Source organism: Dasypus novemcinctus, chromosome 17, assembly GCF_030445035.2.
Source record: "Dasypus novemcinctus isolate mDasNov1 chromosome 17, mDasNov1.1.hap2, whole genome shotgun sequence".
In the NCBI taxonomy this organism is placed as follows: Eukaryota; Metazoa; Chordata; class Mammalia; order Cingulata; family Dasypodidae; genus Dasypus; species Dasypus novemcinctus.
In genome coordinates this window covers 27,861,181-27,874,554 of record NC_080689.1, presented here as the reverse complement: position 1 = coordinate 27,874,554, position 13,374 = coordinate 27,861,181, and the positions used below count along the sequence as shown (strand labels likewise).

General features: G+C 41.3%; 1 pseudogene; it reads right to left on the bottom strand.

Moving 5' to 3' along the window:
* Positions 1-11,027: 11,027 nt before the first annotated feature.
* On the bottom strand, positions 11,028-12,753 carry LOC101419736 (eukaryotic peptide chain release factor GTP-binding subunit ERF3A pseudogene; annotated as a pseudogene).
* Between the last annotated feature and the right edge of the window lie 621 nt (positions 12,754-13,374).

Below are 13,374 nucleotides of genomic sequence, written 5' to 3'. Positions count from 1 at the left end.
TAAAGATAACAATAGCTGGCAATTTTTGCTTGCATCCAAAGAACTATTATATTCTAATCTCACCCATTAGAAGGTTCCCCTTCACCTCCACCATTTTGCTTTCTCTTAAGAATTGGTATGGGTGTAATTAGGGTTAATAGCTAGTAAATTGTGTGTGTGTATGTGTACTTGAGACTCCACAGGAGAAAACTTTATTTTCAAAGATGTCTCCTAGGTTTGTAATACCTAAAGCCTAGAGGAATAAATAATTGCAAAATTCCTGGCACTACAATCTTTCATGTTAGAGCTGTTTGGGGAGGAAATCTGCTCATAGGTGACTCCCCTAAAGTCACATCACATCACATAATGGATTCCTAGCCCTAGCAATAAACCCCAAGCTTCTCTATGTTTAGCTTGAGACCTCAGGGAAAAGATTTACTCCTCCCCTCATAATCAAATATTCTTAAAAACCCATATACCACTAATGTTCTGAAAGTGGATTTAGAGTATAAGTTATTTGGCCAAGTGATGAAAACATTTTTTAAAAACATTCTTTCCTATTGCTGTCTTTCCAGGCTCCTTCCTTCCCTCCTTCCCGCCCCCATCTCTGTTATTTTCAAGAGGCCAAAAGAGGATACTCTAGTGATTTTCTGGTTTCTAGTCTTTAAAATGCTTCAACAGTAACATTAGAGATGTAAATTAGATAGAGATGTTGATTTGTTAAATGTGGCCAATAATTTCCTCATTTAATAAAAACATCAAAATGGTCTTTGGAGTCAGTTCCTTTAGAACTGTCTTACATAGTTTGATATGACAAATTTGCCAATTGCCGATGAAACTGGCAGTAAAAATGAAAACCCAAGGAAATGATTAATCTAAACCACATTCAACATGGATGCACTTACCAAATATGCTTTTCAAAAAATAACCCTTAGTTTGCCAACCATATACAAAGGCATAGAAGGTACTTTGCATTGAGTATCTCAGAACAGTTTCCAGGGTCCCCTAGAATTGTTTACATCCAAGGTCAGAAGAACCAGTCCCAGCAGAGGACTCACAAGGAATCAAAACAACCTTGGTTATTAACTCAAAGTAGACAGTCCAACTCCAACTCCCATGTCCACATGAGCCTGTCTCATGCTCCATAGACAAGCAAAATGAGAAGCTGAATATAGAGAGAAACAACAAAAGGAATATACAGCCAACTATATTAATGGGGATGAAAGGGTGTAAATTATTCACATTGGTGAATACGAATTCATTCATTCATTCATTCTTTTATTCCACAAATATTTTTACTATACATGCTGGGGAAACCATGGTGAGGAAGAGTTCCAGCTTTGATGAAGTATGGATTACAAGCAGTAAATAAAATTTAAAGGTGTGAAAAATGCTATGAAATGTGAAGCAGAGGGTGTGACGGAAGCAAGCATTGGAAAAAGTAATCTGGAGGTCAAGTTAGACCTGTCTGAGGAAGGAAGAGCTAATATGAAGCAGGAAGAATAAACAGGAGTTAACAGAGAAGACCACAATGGAGAGAGTTGTAGGAAAGAGTAGATTTAAAGACCTTGAGGTGAAAAAGAGAAACTGAAAGACACCCAGTGAGGGATAGCCAAAAGGCAGAAGAAGAGCAGGGTAAGAAAGGGTGGAAAAGTGGGCTCAGTCAAAGCTGTTGAACCAAGGTTTAGACTTAATTTTAGCAGCAAATATATGCCTTTGCAGAATGTTGTCATAAAAACAGGAGAGAAAATATAATAAGACTTGCAATTTTGAAAGTTTATTCTGGCTATATATTGAAGACTGAATTTGACAAGGACAAGAAAGAATAACTTAACTCACTAAAGATATATTTTGTGTCTACTGGTGTGCCAAATACTTTTCTAAGTGCTAGAGATAGAACAGCGAGGAAAGATGAACTGATCTGAGATTTACGAGAGAGCCTCTGTAAGATTTACTGCTAGTTTGGCAGTAGATGTAGGCAGGGAGATAGAGGATTTAGGGAGGAGGCCTAAGTCTCTGTCTTGAGTCATTTACGGAAATGCAGTTTTAGAAACCTGAGGGATGAGTAGGTTTGTGGGAGGTGATGTTAAGTTCAGTCTTGGGCATGTCTTCAGACTGTTTTAAGGTATACAGAAACATGCAAGTGGAGAAATCAAATAAGAAGTTGTACACAAGTGGCTGGGACTCAGCTGGGGACAGGGATGATTTGGCTAGTCAATGAAACCATGAAAGTAGATGAGTTGGAGTAGGAAGAGTATAGAGATTCAAAAATAGAGACCCAAGTACTCTAACATTTATAGGCCACTTAGAGGATGAGCTGAAAGGAAACTGAAAAGGAATAAGCACAGAAGCCAGAAGGAGCGGAGTTTTGAGGAGGCAGAGTAGTAAATGATATCGAATGTTTCCATGGGGGCAAGTAAGATAATGACTGACAATTATCCCTTATTTAAATTAATAAGTGAAAGTCATCCATGGACTTGGCAAAAGCAGTTACAGTGCCTGGGTGAGGTGGGGTGGGGGCGGAACCACATAATGGTGGTTGGAGGGGTGAGTGAGAGATTAGCAGTCAGTGAAGACAGCTTCTTTACCAAGTTGCTGGAGGGGAACAATGGAATAAAGCCAGCCAACCAAGAAATTATCTGGGTTCAGATGAGTAAAAATGAGGCATTGTTACTACAGTAGTAATTAAATTAAAAGTCCTGAAATTAGGCAAGACTTAACAAAAGAATGAGCTCCTGGAAATGAGGGAGGGTGGGACTGAGAACAGAACTGTAGGAATTGGACATTTACAGGAGAGCTACCTCTTATGTTGCAGCAGGACAGAAGGAGAAAGATATGATTAAAAGGCAGGTATATTTGGGAATTTTGCAGCACAAAGTTGAGGTAGTTCTTTTCTGACAGCTTCTATTTTCTCTGTAAGAGAAGAGGAAGGTCCATCAACTTAATTAGAGGAAATATTGATTTGGAAAATTGAGGACAGGTGTACAGCTTGACATAGGAGTGTGAGCTGAGTAAAAGATTCCTGGTGGCACTGTGTATTAGTCAGCCAAAGGGGTGCTGATGCAAAACACCAGAAATCTGCTGGGCATTATAAAGGGTATTTATTCGGGGTAGGAGCTTACAGATACCAGGCCATAAAGCATAAGTTATCTCCCTCACCAAAGTCTATTTGGAGCAAGATGGCTGCCAACATCTGCGAGTGTTTCGGCTTCCTGAGTTTCTATGTTCCTGGGGCTTGTCTTTCTCTGGGTTCAAGGTTCCTTCCTTCCTGGTGCTGGCTTCTCTTTCCTCTGGGTGCTGACTTCCTGGGTCTTCAGCATCAAACTCTAACATCAGAAATCCCCAACTTTGTTCTTTGCCATGCCTTTTATCTATGAGTCCCCAACCACCAAGGGGTGAGGACGCAAAGCCCTAATCATAACTCAATCATGCCCAGGTACAGATCAGATTACAAGCATAAGCCAACATTTCTTTTTGGATTCATCAATTATACCGAACTGCTACATACTGAATACTCAGATAGGGATGATGCCCACAAATTTATGGTGGTGTCAATCTGTACCAAAGTGGAATTTTCTTAAGAAATGCCCAATAGATAGACATAGGCACATGAAAAAGCTGGTGATTGGTTCATCCAAGGTTTGGGGCTTCTCCAAGTTGGTTAATGAACAAAGGCAGGGGAAGCTGGGTTATTGGCATGAGAAACAAAGACTTGAGAGACATTCTCCCTCTAGTTTTTCCTTCTTGCCAGTTAAGGCAGGCATCAGCTCTTTGAGAAGGAGCCTCTATCTTTCTGGTCTTAGGTTTCTTGTTGAGTGAGTTCTGCTAGAATTACACTTCTGGGATTCCTCAGATCCTTTGCACTCCCTTCTCCAAGACAGTGTGATATATCTGGTGAACTTGGGAGAAGATCCTGTACTTGGGTTGGTGTCTCCTGAGTTTCCTCCCTCTTGGTCCCGATTCATGCATTATCTGCTCTCTGCCTCAGGACAGCTCCCTGACGTAAGCTTCATTCCTTCCTGGAGAACAAGTTAGTGGAGTTCTGCCAGGTGCTGAATGCATAAGACGTTCTAGTTCAGGACCGGAGTAGTAGAAAGTCCATGATGAACACATGTGGATAGTCATTTTCTCAAATCAGTTTCATCAGGAGTAAAGCAAACAGCTTTATCTCCAACTTTCAGTCTCCTGCATCTCCTTTATCAGATGGTTCCAAACTCAGAAAGGAAATATATGGGTTGAGTATTAGTTTCCTATTGCTGCCTAATAAATTACCACAAACTTAGTGACTTAAATTAATGCAAATGTATTACCTTACAGATCTGTAGGTATATTTTCTGGGTATTAGACAATGGACATCTTCTTATTTTACCTATCACAGGTTGTAGGCTAACACTCCACTTGCTGGCTCAGTGCTTCCTACCTTGGGAGAGATTTGTGGAAGGGCAAGAAGTAATGTTAGCCATGTAACCCAATCCTTCCCAGGTTTGTTTCCAGAAGCCTAATCCATTGCAGAGATTTTGTTAGGTGACTTGCAAGATTTAAGGAGAAAGAGTGCTCTAAGGAAAACATGAAAAAGGAAGAATTTTCCCCCCAGGCTGAAAGGAGGTTTTCAGAGCTAGGGAGGTGGAGAGAGAGATCTGCAGATCTTACAGGCGATGGGGTACCTGGCACCCACCTGCAAATATAGAAGAAGAAAGAGCTAAGTGTGCTTGTGGGGAGCAGGACCAGAGCACAGGGTTCCCAGGCCTAGAAAAAATTCCCATTGCCAATGGGAATGGTATGAAGACAGAGAACCACCAGACTTCAAGAAATCACAATGACTTGGACAATGCTCTAGTGACCAGGATAGAACTGAGAGCAAGGGCCCTTCTCCCATTTCCTGAACCATGATGTTTTAGTTTTCTAACAAACTACCATAAACACCAACAACAACTTGGCAGCTTAAAACAACAGAAATGTATTCTTTCACACTTTGGAAGCCAGAGGTCTGAAATCAAGGTCTCGGCAGGGCTGCACCCCCTCTGAAGGCTCTAAGGCAGGATCCTTCCTCACCACATCTTGGCTTACAGCTGCACCTCTCCAATCTCTGCCTTCCTCTTCAAATGGCCCTCTTACAGGAAATGCCTTTGGACTAAGGGCCCTCCTTTATCCAGCATGATTCCAATTAACTAGCTGCATCTGCAAAGATCCAGTTTCCAAAGAAGGTCACATTCTGAGGCTCTGGGTGGGCACAAATTTTGGGAGGACACTATTCAACCAAGTACATGTTTACAGAAGCTTGCTCAAAATAAGCATAGCATTTTCCCAAAACCCTTCCTTATGTTAGGAAAGTCTCCCATTTGTCTATGGTTTTTCTTCTTCCACTTCTTCAGTTTTCACTCATGATTTCCTAAACCAGGCAATTTCTTAGAGAGCACATTAGAATATTTGAATTTTAAATAAAAAAAATCACTCCTTTTCAGTAAATGGACCAATGCCCTGAATTGTTCCGTTTTTCTAGCCAGCTGAGAGACACTAGGTGCCAGCTGGCTGGTCTGAAGATTGATGCATGTAATGTGCAGCACAGAGGTTGGTGGTGGTGAATAACCACTTTTGGTAAAATTTCCGCTGAAGGTTACTATCTAGGGATCTAGCTGAAATGGGGCAAATTTACATTCCCCTTAAGGAAACCTGAGTTAACTAGCCCCACATATCCAAATTTCTAACAATTCTGGCAAGCCCCTTAATCTAGCTCTTCTGGGAAAAGCAAAACAAAACAGAAGTCTAGAGGGGATTATGTTGTGGAGGATGCCTAAAATAAATTGAGATGCAAAACCAGACAGTTGGGGTGGTGGGCACGCACACCTCACAGAGTTCAGCTGCAGCCTGTGCTAATGCCCTGGGGCTTTGAAATGGAGCAAGGGGCTCCAGCAGAGTAGGTCATTCAAGGAGTGAGCAGCCTTGATACCCCACATCTGTGGGTGGTTAAGCTTCCTTCCCCCACTTTCCCATCACTACAGTTCAAGCTCAACACTGCTTTTGGTCAACCATGTCCAAGAAATCTCTCGCTGGGGTGACTGACTGCCAGCAAGGCTCTCTAGTTCACAGTTTGGATTTTTTCCTTGAGTACTATTTGCTAGACTTTTCCTCCTGGAGAGAGTTTTACCTTTATTCTCAGTTGACGTAGCAGTTATTCAGCAGATTTTTATGAATGTACTTAACGTGGAGCTGTCCAGCATCCTATCTCCATTTCTTCTACTCACCACTTGGTCTTCCTTTAGGGAGAAGACCCCATTATGTGGAACCTTGTGAAAGGGGAATTTCCAACACCTACTTCTGCCTGCAGGCTTCTCCTAAGGAAGCTCATATGATCTAAGCCCAGTCAATAGGATGCTTGTTCCCCACACATGCAATCTTGAGCAACTGAAAGGCTGAAGGAAATTTAGAGGTCAAACTGTTCAAAGGTGGTGGAAGAGCAGTGGCACTTGGACCAAAGTGGTTTTGCAACATGACTTTGATGGGTATCTGGCTTCTTATGCTCTGCGACTCCCTTGGTTTACCGTCCATGTTCCATTCTTGCATCTTGTGTTCCTATCAATTTAGGGATTCTCTCCTGGTATCTTCCTGGCAAGTTTCCTTCTTGCTTAAGACAGTTAGTTTTCTTGCAATCAAGAACCTGACTGATAGGTTTCTGCAAAGCTTTTATCCCATCAGTCAAGATAGAAGTTCTCCCATATTTTGATTTTTTAAAAAATTGAGCTAGGATGGGGATACAGACAGAAGGAAGATGAGAACAGATCAGCGAGAACTTGGGCCAGTTCTTCACATTATTCCTGAGCATAGTACAGTTACTTCCAGCACAGATAAGAGAGAATGAAAGTGTTAGGAGGGACAGTGAGAGAGGCAATCCCAGGCTGTTTACTATACATTTTCTGTGTTGGCAACATTATTGCTTCTGAGGAGATACTGAGAACTCCCAAAACTGAGGACACACAGAAATTCAAGAGCAATCACTAAGTTTCCAATACCAAATATTGAACATTTTGATGATCTACATATAATCATACGCACAAACAACTCTATTTTATCAGAACTCATGTAGATTAACAGTGGCACAAAATAATTGAAATGAAAATGCAATGGAAGGAAAAAGATTTTTTTAACTGGAAGATACAACCAAAAGGTGCTGATATTTAGTTCAAATTTCATGGAAATCCAAGGCCATTCTAAGCACCATCGTGAGATTCCAGTCCATCTTTCCCTTCCTTCACATTGATAAACAGGGCTGTACTTAATCAGGAAAACTCTTAATTTATTTAATACCTTTTAGTTAAAGAAAAGTAAAGTAGTTTAGGAACTTGAAAAAACACTAATACCTAGACCCAACCTGAAGTAACAGCCAACAAAAGTCTACAGAGAAGTGGGAAAAAAAAAAAAGTAGAAATATTCTAGAGAAGACACATATCCTGTGAGACATAATAAGAGGTTACTTTGCCAAATTAAATAACATAGCTATTACAGGCTTTCATTAAGCCACCACTACCAACCACAATAGATAAAAAATGAAAGAGCACACCCATCAACATAATGGCACTGATTCGTTAACTCCAAAAGTACTATGTGAAAGCTAAACAGCTGTTTATTAAGTACGGAAACATGAACATGTAAATGACAAAGCTAGGGAATTTTTGTAAACCAAATAGGAATAGAGACTGTTTAGTTATCACATCTAAAGCCCTATTATCAAAGAACTCTGAGTACTATAGTGTGGTTCATTTAGTTATAGGATATTAACTTGTATTGTATATATTAGGAATATTAGGGAAATTGTGAACTCACAAAATATGCATAATGTGCAAAACTCCCATTAAACACGCCTCCCCCAACAGCTTACATTGTTGTATAACACTTGTTACAGACTGTGAGAGAACATCATCAGACTATTACCACTAACTATGGTCTATAGCTACATTTGTAATGTTTTTTGCATGCCCCCTTATTATTTTTCTCTTTTTTTTTTTTAAATGTTACACTCAAAAAATATGAGATCCCCACCCCTCCTCACCCCACTCCTCCCACATCAACAAACTCTTTCATCATCGTGGGACATTCATTGCATTTGGTGAATACATTTTGGAGCACTGCTGCACCACATGGATAATGGTTTACATTGTAGTTTACACTCTCCCCCAGTCTACCCAGTGGCCATGGCAGGACATACAATGTCCAGCATCTGTCCCTGCAATATCACCCAGGACAACTCCAAGTCCTGAAAATGCCCCCACACCATATCTCTTCTTCCCTCTCCCTATCCTCAGCAGCTCCCATGGCCACTTTCTCCACATCAATGCTACAATTTCTTCCATTACCAATCAGAATAGTTCCATAGTAGAATATCAGTAAGTCCACTCTAATCCACACTCTATTCCTCCATCCTGTGGACCCTGGGTTGGTTATGTCCACACCACCTCTATATCAAGAGGGGGCTTAGATTCTACATGGATGAAGGGTACAATTCTCCCGCTCTCAGTTACAGGCATTCTTGGCTCCCTGGTGTGGCAGTTGACCTTCTTCACCTCCCTATTACCTGGCTGGGGTAAGTCCAATAAACCAGAGTGTAGGAGTTGCAAGTCTGCTGAGGCTCAGGACCTGCCTGTCACATGGACAGTCCAGAGATTCAGGTCTCCTGAGTATACACCAACCCCAGCACCAACCACAGGTCTGGTAAAACAGAAGAGGCATGTGTAGAAAGATCACATCTGAGTCCAACTCCATCACACTCAGAAACACAAACTCCGAAGTAGGGCCAACTGACGTGACACTAAATTCCAGAGCCATCTGCCATGACCATAGAACCTGTGGGTCTCTGTAGCCCTCAGGAGAACCAGTACCTGGGCTTGCATTTACTTTGGCTGTAGTAGATACAAGCCCCCCTATTATTAACACAGTACCTTCTTTGACACTGATGCAAGAATATTAAATATTTCTTTTAACTATAGCCTATAAGATATATTAATTGTATTTTCCCACATATCTCCATATTTTTACCACTTTGCAACAGTGTTACCCATTTGATCTAGTTCACAGGAGAACATTCTTGTATTTGTACTATTATCCACAATCCTCACCCACCTCTGGGTTCACTATTATTCAGTCCTAGGTTATTTTCTAGCTTTCTTCCAATTGATATGTACCTCCCTAGACTATGCCTTTCAGTCACAGTCCCATTTACAAACCAGCTGTGTTAGTTATACTCACTGTAATGTATTGCCATCCACTCTATCCATTTCCACACCTGGACAATCAAGCTAATTAAAAATTCTACATACATTAAGCATCAGTACCCTTTCTCAGCCCTCATCCTATCTCCTAGTAACCTATAGTCTAAGTTTTGACTCTGTGCATTTATTCTTCAGATCTAGTTATATTAGTGCAACCATACAATATTTGTCCTTTTGTGTCTGGCTTATTCACTCAGCATGACTTCAAGTTTCATCCATGGTATCTTATGTGTCCCACTTTCTCTTCTTCTTACAGCAGTACAATATTCCATCATATGTATACACCGCATTCTGCTTATTAACTTGTATTTTTTCTTTAAAGAACACTTACCTAGTGTTAATGTGGCTGAAACCACCTATTTGTGATACATCAATTGTCTACTATAAATAAATTCTGAAATATAGGAAGAGCCTAAAAAGCAAGGCATAGGAATCCAAGTTTATTTAATTTGAATGGTTTGGCATTAGCAATGATATGAGAAAGTTTAATTTGGGTGTTTTTCCTCCACATTACCAGTTTCCCTCCTACAAAATGGGAAGAAAGCAAAATGAGAGTATGCACATCTTGAATATTCCTGAAATGCCTTTCATTCCCCCCAATGTCTGCATTGTTTGCATTTGCGGGTGACCAATACATTGGGTAAGAACAATAATTTATTTGCACTTAGATCTTTCAACAGCACTCTGGAAACAGAAGATGGCATAGATAGACAGTATCTGCTGTCAAATGAAAATGCACTGTCCATTTTGATCCCCGCACCCGTTGCTCTGCTGTCCTTGTCAGAGGTAAATGGAGACAGCCAAGCCAATGAGAACAGATCCAGTGCATTCGCCGAAACTCGCTCTTTCTCCAAATAGTGCCCACCCCCTTCTTCCCCCACCCTATGCTGCATTTCTGTCAGTTGCTGCCAAAGGAGCAGAAAAGAAAGGCTTAGAAAAGAGAAACTGGGCCCCGACAGCAAAGTGCACAGCGCCCCTGGCTGAAGATCCATGGCCTGGCAGCCACCAGTCGGTCCAGCCACCGCCGGGCTCAGCTGCCACCTGTGCGCAGCAGCCAGTGGAAATGAATAGGCCTGCAGCCCTGGTTGGAGGCCAGGTCATGGATTCTTAAGTGAAAGGAAAGGCAGAACAGATTTCTTGTGGAGTAGAGAGTTAAGAAAATATTTGGAACAGGCAACATCTGAAATTAAAATCCTAATTTCTTCAATAACAAGAGAGGAAAATTGTCAAGCTCTTAAAAAGCAGTCACTTCTCCGCATTTCCCCCCAACTAATACTGTTTGGAGGTTGATTACTGCATATGTAGAAGTCATCACTACTAAATCATTACTATCCTTTGCCATTCATTACTCTTTTCTTTTTTTTTTTTTTAAGATTTATTTATTTATTTAATTTCCCCCCCTCCCCTGGTTGTCTGTTCTTGGTGTCTGTTTGCTGTGCTGCCTCTTGTTTCTTTGTCCGCTTCTGTTGTCGTCAGCGGCACGGGAAGTGTGGGCGGCACCATTCCTGGGCAGGCTGCACTTTCTTCTAACGCTGGGTGGCTCTCCTCACGGGCGCACTCCTTGCGCATGGGGCTCCCCCACGCGGGGGACACCTTGCGTGGCATGGCACTCCTTGCGCGCATCAGCACTGCGCATGGCCAGCTCCACACGGGTCAAGGAGGCCCGGGGTTTGAACCGCGGACCTCCCATATGGTAGACGGACACCCTAACCACTGGGTCAAAGTCCGTTTCCCCATTAACCTTTTCTTAACACAGCATTAAATATAGACCCTTAAGTAATTCTTTCCTTACATAAAAATTACATGGAAATACTTTATGAATGAAAATCTCTTATTTTTATCATGATGACTGCTCTCTAGAAGCATCTGGCATAAACTCCTTATAACAATATCCTTACTCAGAGTTTTACAATTAACTTCTTTGAGGCAGAAGTATGGTGAGATGAGAAGAACAAATATTTTCTGAAGTAAACTAGCGAAGCAGACTTGATCTTGTTTCACAGAACTGGTTGGGTCTTACCTTTTTCTCCTGATTTTCCTCTGCCAATCAGATTACGGTATTTATTTAGACTTCCTCCATACAGGTATGAACATACAGCACCACATTATAACCCGGGCAGAGGATGGATTTGTGCACAATAATCACTATCTGGGCATCAAAGAATGACAAAGATTATTAATATCACAAAGTATGAATCCTGGAAGGATCATCTCTTCTTCAAATCCTTTCAGTCTGATTTCGAGGTTTTCACCTGGGCTAAAGAATCACTTTCTACATCATCAGGAAGGATTCCAAGAACTTCACATTGTGCTTGTTTGGCATCATTACCAGCCGCTGGCCTTTTCACCTAGATTCTGGGGCTAGCCTTCCCAGGACCACAGGGCCCGTATCCTTGTGCTTATCCACAAGTGGTAGACTGGTCTATCAACTGATCTATTGAAGTTTGGGAAATTATCCAGATATGGAATAAATGGTAGTCTGCTGTACCAAAGACAGAAATCTGATTGCTCTTTAAGATTTACTCCAGTCAGTCCTGAGCAGGGAATAAAATGAATATCCTTTTGGGGATTGAAGCCAACTTTTTTCAAAACTGGCCCTAGTTTCTCTTCACTCATGTCTCTCATTGCTACAATTTACCATTTCATCATCCATCTTATTAATAAGCACAATTAAATGTTTTATACCTGCTGTCTTTTCCAACATTGCATATTCACTTGTCTGTCCTCCTCTTTCAAATCCAGTTTCAGACTCACCTTTTCTGGTAGAGATGGCAGGACAGCCAGGTCAGCTTGAGGAGCACCACCAGTCATGTTTGGCACAAAAGTCTTGTGGTCAGGGGCATCTAGAATTGTGAATTGCTTCTTTTCTGTTTCAAAATAGGCACAACTCACTTCTGTTTTATCCTTGTCTAGTTCTTCCTGATTTTTGTCTAAGGCCCAAGACAAATACCAAGGTTTCTCGGTTTTTTTCTTTAGCTTCTCTTTTATATTTCTCAAGAGTCCTTTTTTCTATCATTCCAGTCAAATACATTATTTGTCCTCCAAAAGTTGACTTGGCAGCATCTATATGCCCAACGAATACTATATTTACATGTTCTTTTTTAGGAGCACCTGGCAGTATTACCACAGATTTAGGTTTTGGTATTTCCTCTTCCTCCTCCATTATTTCTTGGACACTTTCCTCTGGGGGCCTTCCACCTCCCAAGGAGCCATCCCCTGGCTCTGATCCACTTACTTCTTTCTTTGTGTTCCCATGATTCTTATGGAGACATTTCTATCTGCATTTTCAACAAAATGTTCTGAAAGTTCCATGCTAACAGCTAACTTTAGACCTTCATACAATAATGACAGTTCCTCTTGAGAAGGTTCCACAGGCTCCGTGACTGTTGACAGTGGCATAAGCCGGGCCAGCAGGAAAAACAGCACAAACTCTGTGGGGCGGGCACTGGGCACCAAGGGTTTGGCCTTGACATTGCCAGCTGAAGGCTCTACTGCGGTGTTCACGCTGGCACTCAGCTGCTCCGCCAAATAGGTGCCGTCCCTGTAGGGTCTGGGGAGGGGGGTTCCATGTCTGCCCGGTCCAGCAATCCATTGCTCAGTCACTGCTGAGAATTATCCATGTGCTCTTGAGAAGAATATATATTCTGTTTTCCTTGGGTAAACGTTTTTTATGTATATATATGTGTCTGTTTGGTTTAGGTGGCTTAGAGTATCATTCAAGACTTGTACTACCTTACTGATTTGACTAAACATTCTATGCTTCTGGAAAGTGGTGTATTAAAATTTCCTACTATTAAGGTAGAACCATCAATTTCTCCCTTCAAATCTGTCAAAATTTGCTTCATATATTTTGGGGCTTTGCTGTTAGGTCTATAGATACTTGTAATTATTACAACTTCCTGTTGAATTGTCCCCTTTAGCAGTATATAATGACCACCTTTGCCCCTCATAGCTGTTTTTGATCTGATATTAGTATAGCAACCTCATTTCTCTTTGGTTATTACTTGATGATATATTTTTCCCATCATTTCACTCTCAACTTTCAAGTGTCACTGAATTTAAGATGAGGCTCTTACAGACAGCATATAGTTGGGCCATGCTTTTTTATCCATTCTGCCAATCTTTTTTTTTTTTT